This window comes from Gymnoscopelus microlampas (genome assembly GCF_963454915.1).
Source record: "Gymnoscopelus microlampas genome assembly, chromosome: 5".
Classification (NCBI taxonomy): Eukaryota; Metazoa; Chordata; class Actinopteri; order Myctophiformes; family Myctophidae; genus Gymnoscopelus; species Gymnoscopelus microlampas.
In genome coordinates this window covers 9,386,994-9,399,747 of record NC_139942.1, presented here as the reverse complement: position 1 = coordinate 9,399,747, position 12,754 = coordinate 9,386,994, and positions in this window count along the sequence as shown.

The window sequence follows — 12,754 nt, the reverse complement described above, 5'->3', positions numbered from 1 at the left end:
AAAAAAATCCACCAAAAGGTAATGCAATCAAAAATAAAATGATGTTAATCTGGGTGCAGACTTTTAAAATGTAGGATCAGGCCCGGTGACTGAGGGACAGGTGAAGCATAGTTGGGTATCATTTTCCCTACTTCTACATGTATGTATGTAAGCTACTGATTGAGGAAGAGTGAATCATTTTGATTTTTTTTTTTTAAACACAAATCTTCTCTTCTGTGGGGGGGGGGAGGGGCCCGTGGGCTCCGTGGCACAAAGACAATTCAGATGGTGGGTCAAACTTGGATTTGAAAAGGTTTGAGAAGGACTGATTTAGAAGGCATATAGTGTAGAATCGGCCTCAGGTCTTAATGGGTTAATGGCTCACCCCTGACCCTGCGTGGGGTCCACAGGTCGTCTTGATGTACATGAATCCCACAGCCGTGATGCATTGGATTCATTTTGTATCATCATTGGTATGACTCGGCCAGGGATAGGCTCTATGCACAGCAGCCATATTGGAAAGAAATTGGGCCTCTTCTTATTTCCTTCACAGGTGTTACCAATGATACTAATGAATGTTCCATTCTGGTCAGGGTGCTGATAACGTTGCATGTTGGCTCACTAGAAACACTCCATTTTGGTTCCAAAATGGCCCCTTATGGTGGGTGTGTAACTCTGAGAGTGTACAAATGGAACCAAATGGACCCTTACGGGTCCATTTGGTTCCATTTGTACACTCAGAGTTATAGGGGTCCTTGAAAATAAGACAACCACTATGCCACACTAAATGGTACAGAGCCTTAATAGTATCATTGGTATCACCTGTGAAGGAAGTAAAGAAGGGGCCCAATTCATTCCCAATATGGCTGCTGTGCATAGAGCCTATTGAACCCCAACCTCCCAAACCCAGGGTGGAGGCCTGCTGGACTTCACAGTCAAACGTGCTTGTGTGTGAATGCAAATACTTCTCACCACATGACTTCAACATGTGAATGAAAGTTCATTAACAAATGAAATGTCTGGGTGGGGCGTGGAGGACGGGGGGGACGAGGGGGATGGGGGGGGACGGGGTCTGACTCTCAGTACAAGAACAGAACAAGCTGCTGCAAGAACCTGCAACATGCAGCCTAGTTTTATTTGAATTGGAATGGGAGGCTTTTAGTTTTGTCTTAACTTTACCAGAAAGAATAAGAATAATTAGAATAATCTAATCTATCCTTTACTTTAGCCTAATATATTCTGTACACCAACATGTGTCAAAATAAACATGACAAGGGTCCATATTGACATTTGGGGATGTGAGTCTGCTATGACAATGAGTCCAGCCATGGCACGGTTATGAATATTTCTTGGAGCTAAACACACATCCAAAACCAAGGATATGAGCACAGCACAGCTATAATAATAAGTCCCTGGACCCCACATTGAGAACCAATGGCATAGGTTTCAGATGTCAGGCTATGATCTTTAAACACTTAAAGGTTAAGTCTTAACCCTTAGATGTAACGTTTAAGTCAATTGCAAAAATAGTATTTCTACATGGCAGTATACTTTTTCCACACACTGGTAAAAAGGAACAACAGCGTTTGTTTTGTCTCACAAAACTGTCCAGCTTTTACTCTGATAAAACCACAACGACCCTCTTATTTGTGTGTGTGTGTGTGTGTGTGTGTGTGTGTGTGTGTGTGTGTGTGTGTGTGTGTGTGTGCGTGTGCGTGCGCGTGCGTGCGTGCGCGTGCATGCGTGGAAGCACTTTGTCATGACCATTCTGCTTTTTATAATTGAAAAGCTGCTTTTGAACTACGATGATACTTTTAAAACAACAAATCTACTCTAGCATCGGGTACTATTACTGATAAAGGACATCTTGAACCTTTAGCCTAGAGAGAACATCAACACACAGGGGATGCCAATTAACTGAAGGCCAGCTCCCAGTTGGAGTTGAACTAGGCCGGCCGTCTATTGAGATTGTACTTTAACCACATTAACCCTGGCATCCATTTTGGGCTAAACAACAACATTGTATATAGCATTTCTTAATACCAAAGAAGAAGGGCTGCCTAACTATGAAGGCTGCTCTTACACTAATGTTTTTATTTTCTAAATAGATAAATGCATCCTTAAAAATAAAAAATAATAATTGTATGTCAGCCAACATGTAAGGTCTATTATAGGTACAGAAGCTATGGCAGGTTTTTTATTCTCCGCAATAGAAAACGAGCAATTGAAATCAACAACTTAGTTGACGAGCACATATGGATCCATTTCAAGGTAGAAGAAGTTATGTTAAAGTGATGTTGTGAAGAGGAGCCTCTCATATTTGTCATGCATTTTACACTCTTGTAGGTTATTGTAGTGGTGGAAAGTACTGTACTTGAGTACACTTTACTTAACTTTTACTTTACTGGAGTATTAAAACATGTCAAGACTGTTTAATACCTTTAATATTGCATTTAATATTTCTACACATTGTGCAAATTGCTACAAAACCAATGTAATTTTGGGGTTGAATTTTAATGATGTATCATGCATGTTCAAATAATGTAAACTTTACAGCTATTCTCTGTCTATTTTGTACCCTATACTGTAAGTAGCCTATGTTGTTTTGATGCCAATACTTTTGTAGGCCTACTTTTACTCAACTAGATTTTTTAACAGAGTGTGTGGTATTGATTATTTTTCCACGACTGGTTATTAGTTGGTCTATGATAGAACTATTAATGTATAGGCCAAAATAACGCGGCGCTCAGGTTTAGCATTGACAGACAAGGTATAACACAAGACAAGATGAAGTTTAATGGGGATTTGAGACCTGGCCTAGAATGATGGAATTCACAGTCAAAACGTGCTCGTGTGAATGCAAATCATTCTTTACAAACAAAGTCACTTTGATTCATTCAAAGGGGGGGGGGGGGGGGGGGGGTGTTGGTTCCTTCCTAGCCTTGGTATCAGCCTGGTATCATAATCACCTTTCAGGGTGATAGGGTGATAACCTAAAATGGTAGCATGCAGCCACCTTAAGACAATGACAACTCCCTGCTAAGATACTAGATATTCATATGGAATATAGTAGAACAATGAGAGACAATGACAACTCCCTGCTAGGACACTATTTAGAAAAACAGTGTAAAAAGTGTTTTAGTGTTAATGTAATCAACATGTCTATCAGTGGCTTCTCAAAGTGGAGGTGGGGGTTGGTTGGGTCTCAGCATTTTGTCTGGGGGGAGTTCAGAACATCCTTGAAATATTTATGAAGGTGCAAGTTATTTTAACTTTTTGTTGTTGTAAAAATAAACTTTGTTTTTTAAAGAGGGGGGGGGGGGCAGAATCGCTTTTAATAATTTGAATCAAATTACATTATGTTTCCCCCACTAAGCATCTTGCCTAATCCACATTTGTTTAAATGGAGCTTGAGTGAGTTTTACCAGGTGGATCTTCCACTCCTGCCATCACACAGCCGTATTTACTGGATGTTTTCTGAATGTTGGCATTTTTACTGTAGCTGTCAAAACTAATACATTCATGTTAGTCTAGATTTTTGGAGATATTCTCTTCTAAATGGTTTGAATGCATACATATGTGCAAGCCAAGGTTCTCCATAATCAGGCTGAGTAGTGCATTTTTATTTCAAAATCTGAAAAAAAAAAAACAGGAGCAGTGTTATTTATATAATACAGAGTGTGTGTGGGAGCTTAACTGCAGGAATGATACTGCATGTCCACACAATATAACATCAGATGTTAGTTTAACTCTGAAAGTGAACCTGTAGGGATCATTCATACACTTTCGGAGCTAAATTAAAACCAAGCTTTACTGTGAATTCTAGCTCTGGCCCATGGCGTGTTTAATGTGTTTAATGTGAGTTCTCTCATGCTATCCCTAAATGCTTAAACATGCACATTTTACTCCACTCAGATTGACATATCTGACCCGTTTTCTTTCTATCTCAACCCTAACCCCCTTCCTTGAAAACCCACTTTCTTTATTGATTCACTGCTGCCCCACATATCCGGTTAATATAGCATTACAGCTACTGGGCTTATTTGTTTTCTGGATAGAATAGGCCGTATCAAATAGTTTAATATTGAAAATTATGTTAGTAACATCATTGGTATTAAAGGGATATTTCACCTTCAAAAAAACTTTTGGTGATTGTATCGTCTACTCAGGCTTTTGTGAGCCCCGCAGACAGTTTTTAAGTTGCTTGATTCAATATTTAGATACTAGATATTCATTTTATCAGACACGCCCCCTTCCTATACAAACCCATTGTAACTTCAAACTCCATTTTTAACATGTTAGATTCATCAAAAACACCCGTCCTTGGTTCTGGTGACTCATACCGCCCCCCTAATACGCGAGGGGGGCCGTGTTTTTTCAATTACTTTTTCCATTTATCTTTAATATTGTTTTTGGAAAAGCGAAATTATATTATTGTTATGTTGCTTAGCATTGATGACAAGCTTGTTTTCCTAAAAAGCTGTGAACTGAGAAGCAGGCGTTAGTCTGCTATCTGCTTAGATAAGGGCCATAATGCAAGGAGTGCAGATCGCAGGTCACACAGCTGCCAGCAGTCAGTCTATCTGTGTGCTTTGCTATGGTGTGTGATGTACGTATATGTTGTGTGACTGTTACAGCGCTGGACTAATTTAGCAAAACACATTTTTGGAACAAAATGCCTCAAATCATGAATGCTGTGTCTGATTGCCGTGAAAGACCTACGAATAAATGGCACCCTTTTCACATTGGCCTATTATAGCGTCACCAGGAGGCCACAATAACGTACCTGACCTGGCGGAGACCTTTGCTCCGAGGAGCACTTTTTCTAGTTTAATATCGTATCTGAGTCAAGGTATTTTCTGATCATTTGAGAGTTTCAATTCCGCCAGACTTTTAGACTGGAGTCCACATTATAAACAAGTATTTCCACATCACTGCTCCTCCAGCAGAACACATTAAGGTCCGGACTCAGAACACAATGAAGCAGATTAAGGAACAGTTTAAGAAGCTAGATCACTTTCTACAAGAGGAAGAGGAGGCTAGGATCACTACACAGCCATTGACCATTACCATGTGCATAGGACTGCGAAGCCCGTTTTTCGATATCACTGAATCTCAGCTGTTTATTCACATTTTTATGTCAAAGAATGTCGCCATGCTTACGGTGGCTGCTCAAACTGCGCATGCAGCCCCACTGCGTTACACTGTTGCACGCACAGAACGTGCTTCGACCAACATATGTGTGTGTGTGTGTGTGTGTGTGTGTGTGTGTGTGTGTGTGTGCACACGCGCAAGCTCATGAAATAAATAAAGGAAACATTCAGTCTAAATGTCCAGTAATTCGCAACTACTACCACTACTTTTGTATTTTGAAACTTAAAATTTCTCTAAATATTATAAACTTTCAGAACAGCCTGATACAAATAATAATTTATGAAAAGGCTACTAGGCTATAGGCTACAGTGAAGTCGGACTGAATGACTGAAACGTTTTTTTATTTTTTTACTCTCTTGGTGATTATCTGGCACAGTAGTTGTGAATTAGCAAACTGTACATTTAGACTGAATGTTTCCTTTATCCTCATCTTGCGCTACTGCACGCAACTGTTCTGCCAGGTTTTATTGTTGTTGTTTCTCACAAGCGTGCATCCGTTGTCCGTCAACAACACAGTAGTCTGTGCCTTGACTTCAGCGAACTGACTCTCTCCCCACCCGTCACCCCCCCCCCCCCCCCCCCCTGTCCCCTTGCGCTTCAACTACACGCCAAAAGGCCGTTCGCGATTACTGGACATTTAGACTGACAAGACGTGCAATAACCCCACGTTTGCAACTACTTTCGCCTGCGCACTTCACCGGGTATGGTCTAGGGATAGATAATCAGTAAGAATGATGGTGACTGTTAAGTGGCCACCTCAGTCTACACTTCCCCCTGCTGGTGACTCTGAATAGCATGCATACATTAAATGACATGGTATGTTGGCTGTTAAAAATGTTTGGAGGATCACAATTTGTCTGTATTCAATTCAATTCAATTCAATTTTATTAAAGTGTCGAATCACAACAAGTTGTCTCAAGACACTTTACATGTAGAGAAGAGACCCGACAATCCCACCCTGAACAAGCAATTTTTGAGACAGTGGCAACGAAAAACTCCCTCTTAACTGGAAGAAACGTCAGGCAGACCCTAGGTTCTAGGGCGGCGGCCTTCTGCCTCGACCGTGTCGGGGGGGAGGGAGAGAGAGAGAGAGAGAGAGAGAGAGAGAGAGAGAGAGAGAGAGAGAGAGAGATACAGAGACAGAGGAGAGACAGAAAGAGATAGAGTGCAGGTAGTAACAGTAACAATAGTAGCACATATAGTAGTGTAAGATATAGCAAATGTATTATGCTCTACTCCATGGTCTCCTTTTCTCTCACCTTGATATGAGGCAATTAGCCTAAATAATATTCTCCTAAAGTTCATATTTAAATACACATGGAATCAACTCTGTAGAGAAAGTGTGGGTGGCTCTTAAAAGAGCCTTTAGGTTGTTGGTAGATCAATTCAGAATTATTAACCTCCGAAGCCATACGGTGTTGTGTGCTAATCCTAAATACAGTATTTACAGCAATTCAGCAAATCAAATGTACTGTAATAAGAAGAGGTTCCATGTAAAATGAATGAGAACCACTGGTACACAACTGCAATTCAAAAATGTATTCATTCAAGCAATAAGCAATATGCATGTATCACTGTAAACACTGTGCACCTCAAGGACAAATACACCCAGACATTTATATTGATCGTATTATTGATCGATGATGGTCCATTGCATGATTACTGATGGTCCATTGGAAAATGTTTGTTTTCTTTTACTTCGTTGCATGTAAAAAAACGTTCCTTTTTCATCATTGTTTTAAAAACATTTTAAAATGGTGAAAATAGCCGATCTACAAGCTCGCAACGTGTCTCACTGTGACACACCAGGTATGATGGTGATGCTGGAGGGTCACAGCCTGAAGGGACACACATAGAGACAATAGATTATGGTAAAACACTTCATTACTTCAATACATTATGGTAAAACACTTCATTACTGCTGTTTGAAATCAATCCAACCTACTAAGGTGTATGTGGAATTACGGGATTATAGTATTGCAGAGCATTCTGGAAGGATTTGCCTATATTACTGGAACATTTTTTTGATTGATGTAGAGAAAACACCATCTAATGGTTCCTATAGTAGACATTCTATGAATGCAGTACTATGTGATGTATTGGTGCTATGTCATTTATTTGACCATTTGTTGTTGTATTACGTGTGTATATCCTGGGTTTAAGTTATATTGTTTTCATCAAAATAAAATTCAATAAAATAGGTTTTTATTAGTATAGAGACTTTGACTACTTTGACTCTTACGATCCAGGTTGGTTTGTTATGTCATGTTCTTGATTAGATAACATATTGTGAATTTAAACACTTTCAACCTGGCATCCCTATTTTGGGCATGTGATCATATACCAACATTAAAACAAGGCTTGGCAAACAGTTTGTGATTTCATGGAAAAACAGCTTTTGTCCTAAATGTTGTCTGTCCTACAATTGAGCCTCTCATAGACACTTACATTACTGATTATTCTTTTCACAGGCATGGCGCAGCAAGGCAGAGACCGTAAGAAAAGCGTCTGTAGAAAGATGTGGCACGAGGAGACCACAACATCGCTTCAGCTCAGCCTGTACATGGGTGTACTGGCTCTCCTCAAGGAATACGTCATGGTTTTCCAGGTGGGTGTTAAACATGAACTCCAACCGTTAACTACGCTTGTGTTGTTGGTTGGTGTTTTTCCATTTCATTTCATCTTCCATTTTTGTTCTACATACACAGGGTAGCCTTGGTGCACAAACTGCATGACAAACAGCTGGAGCTGTTCTTGGCTTTACTGGCTTGCTTTGTGAAAGCTGAACACATCACCCAAGTGTCACCTAGGACTCTGCTGGTACTGGTGGATGACATGCTGCTGCCTGCCAGGGAGATGTACGTGGGGAAGGAAGCAGACACATTCAGGACCACGAATCCCAATCATGCAGTAAGTAGTCTCTTCTATTCATTTGAGACGTGACATTTTTATCTCATTGTTTTGGAAAACCTGTATTAATGTCCAGTTTTGTGTTTAACTGCATTTCAGCTGCTGAAGCCATCCATGCAGAAGGTGAGAAAAGCCTACGGGCCCCATTCTGGGTCCATCTGCCCGCCCCTAACTATCGTTAAATAGGGAGAATTGAGCTGCGCGGCCCCGATATGTTATTCTAGCACCTGCTAGCACCTGCGCTACCCGTCCCCTATTATGCCGACGCCGGTATTTGCGCGTGGAGGTGTGCCCGTGGGCGTGTTGTTGCTATATCCCCCACATTGCCATTCTCAACCCACACATGGGTACGGCTTGGGGAGGGGGGATAGTGGATTCTAAAAGCACCCGCCCGTTTCTCAAACCACCCGCCAAGTGCACACAGACACTGCAATGGCTTTGTGCGTTGGAACATGAGCCCTGTTGCCATGCAGCCTTGAGAAATAAGCAACCGCATCTATGAAAACAAAAAGAAGCAACTATAAGACCACATGAGCACTTCAAACTATACTAACTAGAGCTTTCATATCCCCTAAATATTTTAGCCCGGCTTGACTAATAATTGACAAATTAGACCCAGCCCAGCCCGTCAGTCATTTTTCTAAAGAAGCTTAATTGCTGCATTAAATCTTGGTAATTCGTTAAGAACAGGAGTCATTCCCACCCTATTCCAAAAGTCTATATTTTATTTAAAAAACAGCTTGGACAAATAGGGCTATATAAATATATACACTGCCCCATAACCATTTTAAGAATGATATTCGGTTATTATACGAAATATACTTTTAATTGAGATATTTTCGTTTTTTCCATATTGCTGTCATGTCTTAATAAAATCATGCTTTGAGCAAGCAAAATAAGCAGTACAAAACAGTTTGGATTACTTTGTTTGATGGGAAAGAGTTTTCGTTGCCACTGTCGCAAAAATTGAGTGAGTTTTACCAGGTGGATCTTCCACTCCTGCCATCACACAGCCGTATTTACTGGATGTTTTCTGAATGTTGGCATTTTTACTGTAGCTGTCAAAACTAATACATTCATGTTAGTCTAGATTTTTGGAGATATTCTCTCCTAAATGGTTTGAATGCATACATATGTGCAAGCCAAGGTTCTCCATAATCAGCCTGAGTAGTGCATTTTTATTTCAAAATCTGAAAAAAACCCCAAAAAAAACAGGAGCAGTGTCATTTATATAATACAGAGTGTGTGTGGGAGCTTAACTGCAGGAATGATACTGCATGTCCACACAATAACATCAGATGTTAGTTTAACTCTGAAAGTGAACCTGTAGGGATCATTCATACACTTTCGGAGCTAAATTAAAACCAAGCTCTACTGTGAATTCTAGCTCTGGCCCATGGCGTGTTTAATGTGTTTAATGTGAGTTCTCTCATGCTATCCCTAAATGCTTAAACATGCACATTTTACTCCACTCAGATTGACATATCTGACCCGTTTTCTTTCTATCTCAACCCTATAACCCCCTTCCTTGAAAACCCACTTTCTTTATTGATTCACTGCTGCCCCACATATCCGGTTAATATAGCATTACAGCTACTGGGCTTATTTGTTTTCTGGATAGAATAGGCCGTATCAAATAGTTTAATATTGAAAATTATATTGGTAACATCGTTGGTATTAAAGGGATATTTCACCTTCAAAAAAACTTTTGGTGATTGTATCGTCTACTCAGGCTTTTGTGAGCCCCGCAGACAGTTTTTAAGTTGCTTGATTCAATATTTAGATACTAGATATTCATTTTATCAGACACGCCCCCTTCCTATACAAACCCATTGTAACTTCAAACTCCATTTTTAACATGTTAGATTCATCAAAAACACCCGTCCTTGGTTCTGGTGACTCATACCGCCCCCCTAATACGCGAGGGGGGCCGTGTTTTTTCAATTACTTTTTTCATCTATCTTTAATATTTTTTTTGGAAAAGCGAAATTATATTATTGTTATGTTGCTTAGCATTGATGACAAGCTTGTTTTCCTAAAAAGCTGTGAACTGAGAAGCAGGCGTTAGTCTGCTATCTGCTTAGAAAAGGGCCATAATGCAAGGAGTACAGATCGCAGGTCACACAGCTGCCAGTCTATCTGTGTGCTTTGCTATGGTGTGTGATGTACGTATATGTTGTGTGACTGTTACAGCGCTGTAAATACATCTTTATATTATCATTGTCTCCGCCAGGCCGAAGGCATGGCGAGAGAGTATGTTTTACCCTCCGTCCTTCCGTCCTGTCCGTGTGTTACCACCAAATCTCTGGCACCGTTGGCCCGGTCGCTGTGAAACTGTGCACACACACTCCCTGGATGCCAATTCAGAATCTCTGCCTCAAATTTTTCACATGGGCCTGTTATAGCGCCACCAGGAGGCTGATTTGTGCAAAACCCATTTTTTTCACATTACTCCTACAGTTTTTAACCAAACGTCATGCAAATCGGTACACATTATCTCTATAGTCATGTGATCAACACGGATCTGTCCGATTTCCCATATTCCATCCTCATTGGTTAAGGTTGCCATCCAAAGTTTGCAGGATTGGTCCGTTTTGAACAAACTGCCTCAAACCATGAACGCAGCTTGCGATTTCCGTGAAATTTTACACGCACATTCCCACTAGGCTGAGGAAGAAATGCCACCCTTTTCACATTGGCCTGTTATAGCGCCACCAGCAGGTCTAATTTAGCAAAACACATTTTTGGAACAAAATGCCTCAAATCATGAATGCTGTGTCTGATTGCCGTGAAAGACCTAAGAATAAATGGCACCCTTTTCACGTTGGCCTATTATAGCGCCACCAGGAGGCCACAATAACGTACCTGACCTGGCGGAGACCTTTGCTCCGAGGAGCACTTTTTCTAGTTTAATATCGTATCTGAGTCAAGGTATTTTCTGATCATTTGAGAGTTTCAATTCCACCAGACTTTTAGACTGGAGTCCACATTATAAACAAGTATTTCCACATCACTGCTCCTCCAGCAGAACACATTAAGGTCCGGACTCAGAACACAATGAAGCAGATTAAGGAACAGTTTAAAGAAGCTAGATCACTTTCTACAAGAGGAAGAGGAGGCTAGGATCACTACACAGCCATTGACCATTACCATGTGCATAGGACTGCGAAGCCCGTTTTTCGATATCACTGAATCTCAGCTGTTTATTCACATTTTTATGTCAAAGAATGTCGCCATGCTTACGGTGGCTGCTCAAACTGCGCATGCAGCCCCACTGCGTTACACTGTTGCACACACAGAACGTGCTTCGACCAACATATGTGTGTGTGTGTGTGTGTGTGTGTGTGTGTGTGTGTGTGTGTGTGTGTGCGCGCGCGCAAGCTCATGAAATAAATAAAGGAAACATTCAGTCTAAATGTCCAGTAATTCGCAACTACTACCACTACTTTTGTATTTGAAACTTAAAATTTCTCTAAATATTATAAACTTTCAGAACAGCCTGATACAAATAATAATTTATGAAAAGGCTACTAGGCTATAGGCTACAGTGAAGTCGGACTGAATGACTGAAACATTTTTTTATTTTTTTACTCTCTTGGTGATTATCTGGCTCCAATCATTACCCACATAGTAAACCTCCTCTCCACCTCACAGGGACAGGTCCCTAACGACTTCAAAAAAGCAAGGGTGACCCCTCTGTTCAAAAAAGGAAACCAATTAGACCCTGGCAACTACCGCCCTATTTCTATTCTAAGCTCCATCTCGAAAGTCATGGAAAAAATAGTCTATGAACAGGTCGACAAGTATCTTGCCGAGAAAAATCGAATCTACAAATTCCAATCTGGCTTCAGAACAAACCACTCCACTGACACATGCCTTCTCTATTTGAACGACTCTATCAAACAAGAGATCGAAAAGGGCAAATATTGCGGCATGGTCATGCTGGACCTCCAGAAGGCTTTTGACACCGTTAATCACCCAATTATGATCAATAAGCTCAAAGCAATAGGTTTTGATGACACGTCAGTGAACTGGATGAGATCCTACCTGGAAGGGAGGGAGCAAGTGGTGGAAGTAAACGGCACCCAGTCCCCCCCCCCTCCCAGTGACTTGTGGTGTTCCCCAAGGAAGTATACTAGGGCCCTTACTGTTCCTGATATATGTGAATGACATGTCGTCAGCCTGCGACTGCAACCTGTTCCTGTTCGCAGATGACTCGGCCCTGCTAGTCTCGGACAGGGACAGGCTGCAGGTTGAGAAAACTCTCAGCTCTGAACTCAACAAGATCTGCATCTGGCTCTCCGACAACAAGCTCTCATTACACCTGGGCAAAACGGAATGCATCCTCTTTGGGTCCACTCCTAACCTCAGAAAGGCAGAGAGCTTCACGATCAAAGCGGGTGATGATATCATCAAAAGAAAAAACGAAATTACCTACCTGGGCTCTATCTTGGAGGCTGACCTCTCTGGTGACAAAAATGCTGAAAAAACGATCAAAACGGTCCACAAAAAAACACGCTATTTGCGGAGTATTGATCGTAAAGTCAGTAAGAAGACTCTGAAGACTCTTGCAGTGGCCCTCATACAAGGTCATTACGATTATGCATGTACTTCGTGGTATCACAACACCTCCAAGGCCTTAAAAACAAGGCTCCAAACATCCCAAAACAAACTTGTAAGGCTACTTCTTGGCCTCAATTACAAAACCCAT